This window comes from Grammomys surdaster, unplaced genomic scaffold (assembly GCF_004785775.1).
Source record: "Grammomys surdaster isolate TR1022 unplaced genomic scaffold, NIH_TR_1.0 126317, whole genome shotgun sequence".
NCBI classification, from domain to species: domain Eukaryota; kingdom Metazoa; phylum Chordata; class Mammalia; order Rodentia; family Muridae; genus Grammomys; species Grammomys surdaster.
In genome coordinates this window covers 50,751-65,863 of record NW_021621117.1, presented here as the reverse complement: position 1 = coordinate 65,863, position 15,113 = coordinate 50,751, and the positions used below count along the sequence as shown (strand labels likewise).

Here is a 15,113-nt window from a genome sequence, read left to right as displayed (position 1 = left end):
ATATTAGTCTCTTTTTTCTATTATATCATTACCAGCTTTTTGTCTTCCAACTCCGTTACTGCCTAACTATGACTGTCCTAGAGCCTCCTCTGTAGATTGACTTTGAACTCAGATATCTGCATGGCTGTCTCCTGAATGATGGGATTAAAGGCATGTACCACCATGCCTGGACCTAAGCTTTTCATGGTGACTATGCATCAAATCTCCTTATCATATCTCCTTATGTCCAAATAAAAGTAATAATCAGGTCATAATAATCCATTAGTTGAACATTATTCCTCTCCGGGGAAGCTCTAAAACCCATGCCCACAGTGATGCACTCCCTCCATCAAGGCCACCACCTACTCCAACAAGGTCACACCTCCTAATAGTGCCACTTCCCATGGGCCAAGCACATTCAAACCAGCACACACAGCAAACTTCAAAACCTACTCCAAATATTTCAAAATACAAAGCACAACCATAATTTGTGATCTTCTCCATTACATTTGAGTAAACATGGTGATTGATAGCCTTTCTTCAAGGCTATGATGAAAAAGAGATGAAACAAGACTTTTTTTTTCTTGAAACCAGAAACAACTATAATATTTAAACTCTTTATCAAATCATTCACATGAATAGTGTTTTTCTATTGTATGTGTTCTTTCTTACTTCCTGACATCAGAATGATATATAAAGGTTTTAAACGATTTACAGGGCTAGACACATGGCTGTGCAGTTAAGACAAGCTCATTTCTAGGATCAAGGCCAGGTTTTGTTTTTGTTTGTTTCTTTTACCACTTCCTGTAATTCCTGCTACAAGATCTAAGTCTCTAATCTTGGAAATAAGCATGCATGTACACACACACACACACACACACACACACCCCACAAAGACACATTGACATCACATAATTAAAACAAATCGTTAAATACATTTTTACTCATGAAAGTTTTTCTCATGTAAACATTCATTTCTGTAACTCAGATGTTGAGCTTACCTATAGAGTTTTTCTTCATCATGAATTGTAATAGAAAGCCAGTATGTAGACTTGAAGTCAGAAAAATCAGTCTTTTTCAGTTAGTAGTATTTGGAAAGATTTAGAAAATGCTGGCCTGCTCAAGAAAATATGTCACTTGGAGTGGACTTGAGCATTTATATCCATGTACCATCTTTAGTTCCCACTTTCTGCTTCGTGCTGTTTAGCTTTCCAGTATGTTGTGTGGCCCCAATCATGCAGCTTGATTACAATAAATTGTTGTAATTTTTGTTGACCTAAGTTTGAGTTGTGTTGGATCTCAGCAGACCCCATAATACAAAGGCTTTGCCACATTGCTTACATTCATAGGATGTCTCTGAAGTATGAATACTTTCATAATGATGACTATAGAAGTGTGCAAAGGCTTCATCATATTAAATGCATTGATAAGGTTTCTCTCCAGTATAAATTCTTTCATGATGACGATGAAGACTATAGAATTGTGCAAAGGCTTCACTACATTCATAGGATTTCTCTTTAGTATGTATTCTTTTATGTACGTGGAGACTACTGTGTTGTGAAAAGGCTTTACCACATTGGTTACATTAATAAGGTTTCTTTCATGTATGAATTCTTTCATGCCTTTGAAAATGACTGTGATATGCACATTGATTATACTCCTATGAGTGTAATCCTATGAGGATTTCTCTTTAGAATGCTTTCCTTAATGTAAATGAAGAAGATTGTGAGATATAAAGGCTTTACCACATAGATTACATCCATAGGGTTTCTCTCCTGTATGGATTCTTTCATGCCTTTGAAGATGACAGTGATATGCAAAGGTTTTACCATGTTGATTACACTCATAGGGTTTTTTCCCAGTATATGTTCTTTTAAGTATTTGAAGAAGATTGTGATTTGGAAAGCCTTTACCACATTGATTACACTCATAGGGTTTCTCTCTAGTATGTTTTCTTTTAAGTACTCAGAGATTACTGTGATGTGTGAAGGCTTCACTATAGCACATAACTTTATAGGGTTTCTTTCCAGTATGAAGTCTTTCATGCCTGTGAAGATAATTGGTGCATGTAAAAGCTTTACCACATTCATTACACTGATCAATCTTTTTATATGTATAAATTAATTTCACACTTTGGTCTAATAGTAAAGAGGAATCAGATCCTAAGGTTTTATCACTTTGTTTATATTCATGGTGTTCCCTTTCGCTATGGGTTGTTTTACATCTTTGAAGATACTGGTGATGGTAAGAGTATTATAAGGCTCACATTTATAACATCCTTTTTCAAATGAGGCTTTTGTTTTTATTTTGTTTTGTTTTGTTTTTTACATATTTGAAGAGAACTGGAAGAACTCAAAGCTTTACCACACTGATTGCACTTATAAATTTTCCTATAGTGTGAGTCATACCACATTTGCAAAGTGAACCAGGACAAACAGAAGAATTTCCACATTCCTAGTACCCATAGGGATTTTCTGCAGTGGACAAGCTAATAATTAGCAGTTGATCATCCTGAAATGCTTGCCTCGGATTATTATCTGCAACAAGTGTGCCACATAAGCAAGGCTATGTTGGACATATTTTAGGAAAGATTCTGCTATTAATATGCTTTTCCTATTATTATTATTATTGTTATTATTATTATTAAACATATATAACAATCACTAAGCAATAGCACTCCCCTTTGGAGCAGATCTCTGCAGACCCACGAAGATGTACTGTCTTGTAGTGTTGCTATATAGACAAATAGACGACTTCTTAAGTCTTAATGATGATCCTATAAGAATTCCTAAAATTATATCAATGATTATTAAGCTCTTTTATAGTGGGACTGCTATTGAGTCCCTTTCTGATAGTCAAAACTGCTATGAGAACTCTGCCAGTCTCCGAAGTGTCATCAGTTAACAGCACTTAGATAGTAACCAGACTCTCTCCTGCTCAGAGCACATTCCAAGGTGGTTATAAAACAATTAACCAAGGGTCACTCAAAAGGAACTCACAATTTATTATAGGTGCTAGGACAGAAGAGAAAATATTGCTTGGGTTTATCTATACAAAACTTCACTAATTTCTTAGTTATAGTTTAAACCTTCGGTGAACCTGTGGAGCTAGACAGGTGATGGATGTTTAGTCAGATAATTACTCCTAATGGATATGCATGTCAACATTCTTGATTGTAAACTTCTATTTCAATTTATGATTTGAATTTTGGTGTGAACTTGTGATGAACTTTGTAATATGTGATCAGGAACTCTGAATGATGTATAAGACAAAAGGATGTTCCTTAGCGACTTCACTTTCTCATTCTCACTTACCCTCCTTTTCTCTCTCCCACTCTTTCTAGCTCTCTAGCGCTCTCTAGCGCTCTCTCTCTCTCTCCTCCCTTCTTCCCTGCTTAGAATTTCCCCACTTAGAATTTTTCCTTTGTTAGAATTTTTTCCTTTTCCTCACTTAGGACCTTCCCACTTTTCCCCTTAGATAGCTTTCATAGGAAATTTCTTACACTTAGTAATAAACTATAATAACTTTTCTAAGTGTCTTTTCTTCCTGCGACCTCAGACTAACAGACCTAAGTTAGAGCCTGGCAGCGCTTGCAGAGACAGATCAAAGGCATTGCTTAATCCTCTGCTGTCCCTGCTGAGGTGTTAGTGGCCAGAAACTGCAGTTTCTGGCCTCAGAGGATCAAACAGATAGCAGGTCAGCTACAGTAGACTAGTAAGTAAACTTTAGTAACAGTAACGTAGAGAAGTAAACCCTATTAGACAGCAACCTTAAATATCTCGTAAAGCCCAAGGCTTTACCCCGAATCTCATAAGACCAAGTCTTACCCCTCGCCAATGCTCTTCCAATTCCTATCCCCCTTGGCTGACTCAAGAAGAACCGACCGACCGAAGAAGAAAGAAGATCACCTTCTCCTTCCACCAAGCCTGGGCTGGCTCCCGGCAGTGAATATTCTCAATAAAGCTAGAAAACTGTTGGGGTCCAGGAGTTGCCTCATAAATCACATGAACACCTATCTCAGTCAGACAGGGATAGTTTATTGAGCATAGGACTCATCAGTCCCTAAGACTGATTGATCAGGGCTACAGTTCAGACTTGGGAGGTGAACCATGATATTGAGTTAATATTCTATAGAACTTTTAAAGCCTGATATCTACAAACATCTGTGCCAAGTTATTCCACCAGTCAAGACTTAGGGATAAGGTATTTCCTTAGGAGCATGTCTTTGTTGTACATTTATCCTGCTCTCATTGGTTGTAGTATTCAACTGCGACAGGAGACTTGCCTTGTCCAACATCCATGTCTTAACTTGTCAACCAGGATGGGTCTTGCCTTGTCTAATATTCATGCCTTAGCATGCCAACCAGGATGTCAGTTACCTACATACATGTATCCTTCTGCCAAGTAGGATCTCAGTTTCTAGAGAGGTCTTGGGAACTTAAACTTTACTCAACATCTACTCAAACGGAAGTCTTATTCTAAATAGATGCAGGTGTTTTTCTTGGGGGTCCATCCCATGGGGTGTCTTATAAAGGCAAATACCATAAATGCTTATTCACAGGTGCAGGAAGTACTACTGGGTGATTGGTTTGGGTCCAACCTTATACAAAGCAGTTCTAACTGACTTCTGTTGTGATTGTTTTCCAAGAGCACAGAATATAACAGAATATGCAATCAACTTGGACATGAAAAAGTTTCCTAGTAACATCAGAAAAAAAACATGTAAAAATTTTCTTAGAACATTAGCAACAGCACAAAATGGCAGGCTAGCCAAGTAACAGTTACTTAGGCCTTAACAAAAACCTATTAATTGCAAACTTGTATCACATTCAGAAAGTCTACCTAAAGTGGATACTACTACTTATCTTCTAACTGTTCTGGGAGAAAGAAAGGTATTTTGCTTCTTTTAATATCCCTATGCTAACATGGCTTGTACCATTTTAACACAAGATAATCCTATTAAAAGAAGAGTAACAAATAAAAGGAATTGTAAAGATTTGGTCTACTGCTCTGTATTGTAATACTAAATTCTATACCTGAAGGTTTAGGCCTATGAGTGACTTCTCATACTTATGTTTTTATTGTGCAAACCTTGTTCCTTGATTTAAAACTATTGGTTAAATAAAATTGGCTACAGCCAATTACTGGACTGGTTAGAGGTAGGTGGGTTTTGGGAGACCTGGTTTGGGGGAGGAGAGATGAAAAAGAAGAAGTATGAGAATAGAGAAGAAAGCAGCCATGAAGGGAGAGAGACCATGAGCACATGGCCAGGAGAAACAGCAATCTGGGGTACACAGCTGGGGAAGTAGCCAGGCCAGCAGTTAAAAGAGTAGATTAGGGGTTACCCCCCTAGTAATTGTCAAAGCCAAATAAAATAACCATGGTCTGAGTATCATTACTTGTAAGCTAGTTGGGGATAGCTTAAATTGGTTATACTATGTTTAATAATTATCACTACAATTAAAGCAGTGCTTTTTCACACTGTTACTTTTCTTTAAAATGTCCAGGACACATTATAATTTTTCAGAAGCATATTTGTATCAGCTCGCACATGAAAATTACCCTCCATGTCTTCTAGAACTTTGTCAGTGTTATTCAATATTATGGTCTTCCCAATTGTAGCCTAAACTATAGTACCAGAAAATGTATGAAATATTATTGGAAATTAGGCAAAATCTAAGTTGTTATATTCAGTGAACCTTAGAACGATGATCGATTTATTCATTCTTCTTCACTCTCAACTGAAATTACAGAAGATCATCAACAACAAAGAAACGTTTGTCCCTTTTTTAAAAAGGGAAAGAAAATTTACCGACTTACTTATACCATTGAGGTTCCTGTAGGTCTCCACTATCACACCTTTGTAGAGATTCCTCTGTGAAGGATCCAGCAGAGCCCATTCTTCTCAAGTGAATCATGCTTGTTTTCCTGGCTCTAAGGTAAAGGGTAGTTTTGAGCAACCTGATGTAGTGCTTCAAACTCATGCTAGTCCCTCTGCAAAAGCAGAGAATGCTTTTAATCACTGACCCATCCCTCCAGCCCACACAGGGTTTTAAAGAATAAATTTCTTTGTGATTTATTATCTGGAAATGTTTAATTTATATACTTACATTATATACCTACATTTCTGGGGTCCTGAAAAAATTTCTCAGGCATTCATGAGTCAAAATGTTCTTTAAAATCTCTAGTCCAGAACATGCTAAGTAAAGAAGACCATAAACTGTAAGTGTGACTTCTTAGTGATTTATATGTACCTAAAACTCTAAAGATTTTAGAACCTGTGACAAGTCTATGGGGATCCATGTACTCTAGGCAACTTAGCTAACATTTTTGTGGAACTATTTTTGAGTTCACCTAGATAAAATAGGAATACTAGCCAAAGCAGAACACAGTGTACACTGACATAGATAACAGAGTAAGTAGTTGAGATTTCAGCATAGCTCCACACGATGTTGAAGCTGATGTTTATTTTAAAATTATATTTATGTGTGAATGTCAGTGTATGTGCTCACGTGTGTAGGTAGCTATGGCATCCAGAAGATCATAACAGATTCCTTGAATCTAGAGTTACATACAGTTTTGAGTATCTCCACATGGGCACTGAAAACTGAACTCCAGTTCTTTAGAGAACTACATGTCCTTAACCACTGAGCTATTTCTCCAGCCCAATACTGTCCTAACAATGCCCAGGCAACAGAGTTTCAACTTTGAACAGAGTAGCCCTAGATTCAAAATGTCTTTTGAAAAAACAATTTAGAAACAAAACTAAGAACAATTAGGTACTATGTGAAAACATGTTACAGCAACTGAACACATTTGTTCTGTGGCACAAATGTGGAGGTCACAACCTTGGCCTTCAATAGTGTGCAGGAAGGCCAACTGGCACAATTCATCTTCGAATCTGGAAGAAAGACAGAAACAAAATTTGGAAGATCAACAAGTTTTAAATGAAGTTGCAAGGACATTCATAATGATGGCATGACAAGAGAACCCTGGCATGGTTCATGAGGAAATATTCAAGTCATTGACTTTGCAAACAGTAAGTTCAGTTTGATCAAGGTCAAGTAGACTCTGTGCTGAGATCAGGATGCGTAATTCTTATATTCTCTGCATGATGAAGAGAAATTTATTTCTGAGAAAGACTTTCTACTAAGATTTACTTGTCTCCAATGTAGAAAAACAAATGATAATTATAGTCTTTCTGCCCTTGCCAAGGTGGGAAGGCAGAGGCTTAGTAGGATCAGCCAGCGACAGCTCAGGAGGCCAATCTCCTGCTAGGCCAAGTAAACACAGCAGACAGCCCAGGCTGATGAAACACTGACTAGCTCAGGCTGAAACACAACAAATTAGAGTAAAACACTCTACCCACTCATTTCTCTTAGTCATTTTAAAAAGTATACATACTTACTATTATTAATTTGTAGATAAATATTCAACACTTGTCAAACAGTCTATTCAAAACGTTGTGAAATCTTACTCAGATACCAGCACTGTGGGCAAAGAATCTAAGAAAATGCATTTCAGTTTTAGGAAAGAAATAAAATAGATTTTTTTCTTCTTGAAGTTCATATTGCTATGTTTTTTTCTTTCAGTACTCAGAAGGATTGGAAACCTGTAGACATTTCCTAGTGTCAGGGACTAGCCTGGTCTCTGGGGAGCAGTCCCTTGGGGAATCTTACCAGTGGTGATACTGGTTGTCTCCATACAGAACCACCCAAACTGAAATCCTGAAATCCTATCAGGCAACTGTGTGCAGTTGAAATATTTATTCTTTACTTGGGCTTTTAAGTACTTTCTAACAAGTGGCCCTGATAAGTGTTTATGCTCTAGGTATCTTCTAAAGCTGTTGCACCTGTCCTTGTTAAGTAGCTCCTCTGGCTGGCTGACTCAGCTCTTTTGGAGAAGTATTCTGTCTGATTGTGAGTAGTACAGCTTCTATGGGACCAAATGTGTTAAACAACAACAACAAAACCCTAATTATTCTATAAAAAAAAGAAAAGGAAAAAAAAGAGTTTACATTCTTTCCACTGCCAATAGAAGACATGTTCTTGGGGGTTACATCTAAGAGGGATTTTAGAGTTTCAAATAGTACTATATAGCCTGGAATAATGACAAGTTGATTTCTGGTTAGGGCCACAGTGGCACAAAAGTTCCTGTTCTCTCTGGAGTTACTGACTATGGATGCCAAAACGGAGAATCTCCTCCTCGTTTTTTTTTTTTTTTTTTTTTTTTTTCCCTCTGAAAGCACCCATGCTTGGCTTTATGGAATGGGAGGCTCTGAAATCACATCACCAATGTCTTTCTAATGGTCTCCAGAATTGAAGATAGTCTGACCCCATTGTCTTTTTACACCTTTATGGCCCATTTTGCCAACTGGCTTTGTCAATGTGTTTTGATGATACTCAGAAACAGTGTTTGTGGTGGTTTCTGGTGTCCCTGTCTCTTGGGAGGTGGTTGAATCCTGTTGCATTGTGGTAGCTCAATAGTGTGCTATGGTTGGTGGCTGTGTTTGGCTGGAGCTGACAGGCTAACTAAATATGTCTGGCAGAATCTCAGGATATTCAGTTAAAGCCAACAGTTTGGCTAAAGACAACTTCACCTTCTCACAGCTGCAACTGCTTTGTACAGTCTGTTTTGAGCCCAGATGGTTGAAAGAAAGCTTAACACCAGACCAGTTTGAAAGCATGTGAACATGGATTGATGTTCATTTGTTTGTTGTTTATTGGATCCAAATTATTCAAGATTTCTGTCCTCTGCTCAATGATTTTGTTACTGGTATTAATTACAATTTTATTGAATTGGGGTGGGGCATGCTTTGTCATGTCATTGTTCACATGAAGAGGTCATAGGATAATTTGCAGGAATCTTTTCTCTTCTTCCACTATATAGGATCTGGAAATCAAACTCAAATAGTCATGCTCAGCAGCAAGCCTTTACTTGCTGAGCCATCTCACCAGCTCATATACAGAGTCTCTTAGTAAAACTTTAGGAATATTATGCTGTTTGGTAGATATATAGGGTGGGTGTGATCTTTGTTATTTTGCAAGTTCAAAATCAGCCTCTCCTCTCTGTCTTTCTGTCTCTCTGTCTCTCTGTCTCTCTGTCTGTCTCTGTCTCTGTCTCTCTGTCTCTCTCTCTCTCTCTCCTCTCTCTCTCTTTCAGGCTTCATGTCCCTATGGGGAAAAAGCCATGTTATAGATAAAAGCTGGCTCTGCGGGTTATTTGATATATATTTCTGATGAGTGACTCAGGAACTAGATTGTTTTTATCTTTCCTTATTTAATAACAGTTTCCATTCATATATTCAAGTATAAAAATGGTCTTTTTTCTGACCACTTTTATCATCTCTTTTTAAAAATCATATTGGAAAGGTAAATTTTCTTCAGAGACTTCTTATTGAAAAGGTCTATTCTTGAGAACCTGTTGCTTTTATGAAAATCTGTAATTCTTCATCAACACTAATCTCAAATTGTCAGAATGTCTTTGACTTCAGATCAATTCCCTGAGTAAATATTTCACAATACTGAAATAAACATCAGCCAGCGTAATAAGAAAGTACTGACGTGGAAAGGAGCTGGGTACAGGAAGATAAGCAGGAAGAGAAATAGGATCTTTAAGAACTTTAAGGACACCCTAATATTTATCCAGGAAATTAAGAAGGCTATTCATGTGACGTAGGTGATACATGTCCATCAGGGTCAAGAAAGGGCAGATGACTGGAATGTGAACAGAGAAAAAGGAAGAACAGAGAGTTGCTTTATGTACTCTAGGGTGTTGTATTAAAAATTTAATCTATATTTGGGGTTTCTACCCCACCTTTGATCATTCAGTTCCCAAATAAAAGACACACAACCTTTATATTTATAGTAAGCCTTAATCAGAACTAGAGCTGGGAAAATATCTATCCTCTATGCTATCAGAATTTTCTATCAACAACTGGGAGCTATATCTTGCAATGTTTTATCTGGGCAGCTCTTAACTCCAATTCGCCAACCCTCATGTCTATGTTTTCATGATTCACCTAACCCATGGTGGCTTCCTCCTCTTGCCACCTTCATCTTCTTTTCCCTGGTGCTTCTCCTATGACCCCAAGCCCAGGAAACACCCCTCCCCTACACACACATACCTATCTCATTCTGCTCAGCTATAGGCTGTAGTAATCTTTATCCACCAATCAGGGATAACTTGGGGGAAGCAAGGTTACATAGCATCACTTGGGGGCTATTTTCAGATTCTCTTGTTCCTAGGAGCAGCCAGGCCTTTGGGGGCCAATATTTAGCATTACAATACATAGCAAAAGACCAAACTTCAACACTAGGGGAAACTTCCAGCATGTTCAGAAGGATTTTTTTTCTCTATGTGTCCCCATGAAAGGCTCATACTCCAGATGTGAAATGTGTATGAATCATGTATGTGCTGCCTTAGCCAACAGATTTATGATGAACCCATGAGGTTTGTGTCAACTTGACATAAACCAGCTAGCACAGGTACTGTGGCAACACAAGGAGATTTTATTCCTTTGAATGTTGACTTCATGAGAGACCATTTGTTATTTTCCCAGGATCTTCTTGTTTTGAGCAATCATTCAAAATTTGTAGAAGTAAAGCTGGGTGACACGAACTGATAGTTCAGACAGAGGATAGAGGGTAGTTTGAGACCACCTAGAGAGTGAGAATTCTGGCTTAAGAAAGCAATGAGCATGCATAAGGTGAAGCAAAAACAGCAAATGAATATAAGACTATGAACTGGATGATGATGATGGATTAAAGAAAGAATGGCAATTAAGAAATAGATGGAAAGTTATTTTCCTTAAGGCTTTTATGTTTTATTTATTATTGGAACACAGTCCAAGAAGGAAATCATATGAGGAAAATTCAGAATCCTTGTGAGAACACTTCAAGAAGACAATATGAGTCTTATGATGCCAGTTTCTTTAAAATACAAAATTGTTCTTCAAATGTGTTTTTTGTGTTCCTTCCAGGTGTGAGCTTATTTCAGATTACTTGCTGTTTTTCAAGTAAATGCTTAAACTATCCCTTATTTGCCTTTATGGAAAAACATGTTTTTGCCATATGTGGCTTATCCTTGTGATTGTATACACCTTGAACTCATGGAAACTTTACTCAGGTGACTGTTCTTAACCCTCAGAATATAAATCAGTTGAGGCCCTGAGTAAAATAGGCTATTGCTTGAAACTTTAATCCACCTCATTTATTGGCTCCATTGTCCCAGGTCCCACAGCCTCTAGAACAGTAACTATTTTTTATTTTTTTTTGTATTTTCAATTCTTTTAATTTATAATTTTGTAATATATTAAAATATAATTATAACTTTTCTTTTTCTCCTCCCAATGTCTCCCATGTTCTAGTCTCTTCCTAATTCCTGACCTCTAGTTTAAATTGTTACTGTTACACACACACAGACACAGACACAGACACACACACACACACACACACACACACACACACAAATACATAAAAACAGCTTGCTGAGCCCATTTATCGTTCCTTGTAAATATCGATTCCATGTTGATTTCCTTGTATTAGATAAGCAATGGAAAGGCTCACCCCTGGGGAAGACTAAGTCTTTGCTCTCAGCATTTCTTAGTTGCTTGTAGTTTATTTGCCCAGGGCTCATGCCCCTTGAGACTTCCACTTTCCATGTTAACATAGCTATTAGTGTTGTCCTTGTTTACATCTTGTTGAGGCAACCAGACTTGAAGCAACAGATTTCCTGGTCCTCTGGCTCTTAAAATCTTTCCAGGCCCTCTTCCTGAGATGTTCACTGAGCCTAAGATGCAGGAGTTTTGTTATAGGTATTTCCATTGGGCTGAACACTCCACAATCAGTTGTTCTTTACATTTTGTCATTTTCTGTAATGGTCTTTGTAAGATTCTGGCGCGGTTTGAACAGACAACACTTGGTCGACCTGGTTATGCGGGAAGGGGTTTATTTAGGGAGGGGAGCGGGAGAGAGTGGGGGGAGAGAAAGGGCGGAAGAAGCAAAGAGAAGAAGAAGAGAGCGAGGTTGGGCCGGTCTCAAATATTTAAGTGGGTAATGACATGTAACTTCCCAGGTGCAGGTGAGCGAGACAGGTGAATTCTGGGAGTGGTTGCCTCAGTAATGATGCAGGAGTCGCCTGGCCCCTGAATATGACATCACTGGGTTCAGACTTATACTAACATACCTCACTTTTTCTTATTATAAAAAAGAAAAAAAAAAGGAGAGGGGAAGCCAATGGTGAAAGAGGGATGGGGCACCGTGTCTCTTGAACCCTAACACTCTTCATCTGTGTCAAATAGAAGCTGCTTAGAAAAAGGCTGAGAGTTACACTTATTTGTGGATATTAAAGTAAATATTTAAAATCCAGTTTGGAAATTTGATTGTTTAGTAAAGTGAAATTAATAGGTTCTCTTCTAAGATAAATGACCACACTAGCCCTTAATAGTCCTAGGCTTCCAAGACAAGGCATGATCCCCCTTTTGTTGAGTGGGCCATAAATTCAATCAGACAACTATTGGTTATCAGCAAAATATGAGTGACACTATTGCACCCTTAGGAATATCTTGTTAGGTTAGTCATTGTTATGGTTTCTAGGCATCACAGTTGGGTAGGAGTATCGGTTACTTCCCTCCCTTGTTAACTTGTATAGCACTTTCTAATATTACAAATCTTTCTAATATTATAGTTCTCAGGAAGGAGGTTTTCAGGTTGGATCCAGATCAGATTATATGAATCCTGTGTTCAAAGTACCCAGTGCCTGAAGAAGTAGAAAATTACCTTTAAGCTCTGGGCAATAGCAATGGCCTAAATTTTAGGGGGACTATTTTGGGCTACCTGATACAGCAAATATTGTTAGGTGGCCCATGGCTCTTGGGAGGAACATCATCAGCCAATATGTTCTATGTCTATTGAGACTTTCTGGATCTTGGATGGGAAGGTTATAGTTGCTAGGTCCCAGCACCACTTCACTCAGAATTAGAGTAATATCTCTTCACAGCTATGGCTGCCTCTGGATATGATTTTTAAATACATAAATATACACACATTTATGTTTATATAAACATATTTAATACATAATGTATAACATACATATATACATACACTTTTGAGCATATGTATGATATATTTGCCCATATATAGGAACAAAGAGAAATTTATTTAACATTTGTTTTTGAAAGTTGTTGATAGTGATTGATAGTATGAAATTTTTGGCAGAGGGGAAAATAACAACATATATGTTCATTTATGTATAGAAAATATTTAAGAAATATTTACCAACAGTAATGGGAAATATCTGAGGCCATTGGTATGTTGTAAATTTTAAATTTTATGTATGCTTTTATTTTATTAAAAAAAAAGATTTATTATGTATACAGCATTCTGCCTGCGTGCATGACTACAGGCCAGAAGAGGGCACCAGATCTCACTATAGACGGTTGTGAGCCACCATGTGGTTGCTGGGAATTCAGAACCTTTAGAAGAGCAGCCAGTGCTTTCTTAACTGGTGAGCCATCTCTCTAGCCCCTTTGATTTTCTTTTCTTTTTTTTTTACAGAAAAATGCACAAATAATAAAATGATGGGAAAGGTCAGTAGTACAAAGTTTTGGGATCTAGGCATGGTGGTGCATGCTTGTAGTTTCAGATATCAAATAAGGAAATGCTATCAAGCAATATCTGTAAGCTGTTTCCAGCATTTATAATGGATATTTTTATGAGATTATTTTTCAGCCTATTTTTGCTTTCTACAGATGACCACCATATCAAGTGCATATACACATGCACTGAGCTCTGGGTCAGGGGCAGGGGAGAGTATATAACTTAAGACTATAGCTATGCATTAGTTTAAGTTGTAAGAGTTGATTACAAGGAAAATCCGAAGCAACTCAGGTTGGTTGTTTCTTTGTTCTCTTAAAGGCAGGTTAAACACACAGGCTCAGGCATAATAGGACAGTAATCTTAAGTCTTAAGTGACCTCAATGTATATTATTAAGTCTGGATGTGAAGTTCTGTAAACATTCTAGACTGTTTGAATGTAAGGAATATTTTCATAATAATGTATCAACTGAAGATGGATAAAAGACATCTTAAACTCTGAAACATCTGGAGAAAACATTTAAAAAGTAAGAGATAGGCATAAACAAGGTTTTTGTTTTTTTGAGCAAGGCTCCATTGCACAGGAAATAATCTCAAGAATGAATAATTGAATTGCAAGGGATTAAAACTCTTTTACACAGCAAAGAAACAATCATCATAGAGAAGAGATAACTTGCAGAATGGGGGTGGGGTGGGGTGATCATTGCTGCTCCAGTATCTCAGTCAGCAACTAATATCCAGGACATAAAAAGAACTGCAAAAGTTAACCACCTGCTCTCTCTCCTGTGGGGGATGTGGAGATAAGCCTGGTAGAGGAAGAAGTGGGATAGAGAGCAAAGTGCCACAGGCTCCTGTGACTCCTTGAGGAGTCCTGATCTACCGTACACGGTGTATGCTCTGACATGGCTCTCGTCACACCAGTGAGACAACACAAAAGACCCGAGGTGTTGTGGTGGTGCTGCCTCCTCTGTCTTTAGTGAAATCTTCCCAGGGAATTGTCCCCTCCACTACAGGCTTATGGATAGGTGAGTCAGATTCTGCTAAACAATGTAGGTTGCACCCTGATTTGCCCTTGAACATCAAAACATACCCAAATTGGCTAAAAAGCTATATATAATATTGTATAATAAACAATAAAGTTAGATCTGCATTCTGATGCTGGTCTCCAGTGTCTGAATCCCAGACATCTTAGTGGGCTCTGCCTCCACTTTCCCCTACTTCCCAGAAGGCTGGCACCGGAACAAGGACCCTGGCCTCCACGTTTCGCAAGCTGGTAAGCAGACCTCTCCAAGCATTATGGGTAACTCCAACTCTTAGAGTAGAGATAATCAGCTGAGAATGTTGAAAGGGATCTTGGAGAGCAGGCAACTTCAGTCTTCTGACAGGCAATTAACAAGTTTTATGACAAAGTCTTGGACCTTTGTCTTTGGCTGCTATCAGGGCAGGTGTGTGATAAAAGCATATGGCAAAGAGTGGCTTGGGAAGCACAGACTAAGGAACAGGAAGACTCTCTGCCACCTTATTTTAACTCTATTGTTG

At 38.0% G+C, this 15,113-nt stretch overlaps 1 pseudogene; it reads right to left on the bottom strand.

Moving 5' to 3' along the window:
• Positions 1 to 1,255: 1,255 nt before the first annotated feature.
• LOC114614403 lies at positions 1,256 to 5,879 on the bottom strand (annotated as a pseudogene).
• Positions 5,880 to 15,113: the final 9,234 nt, after the last annotated feature.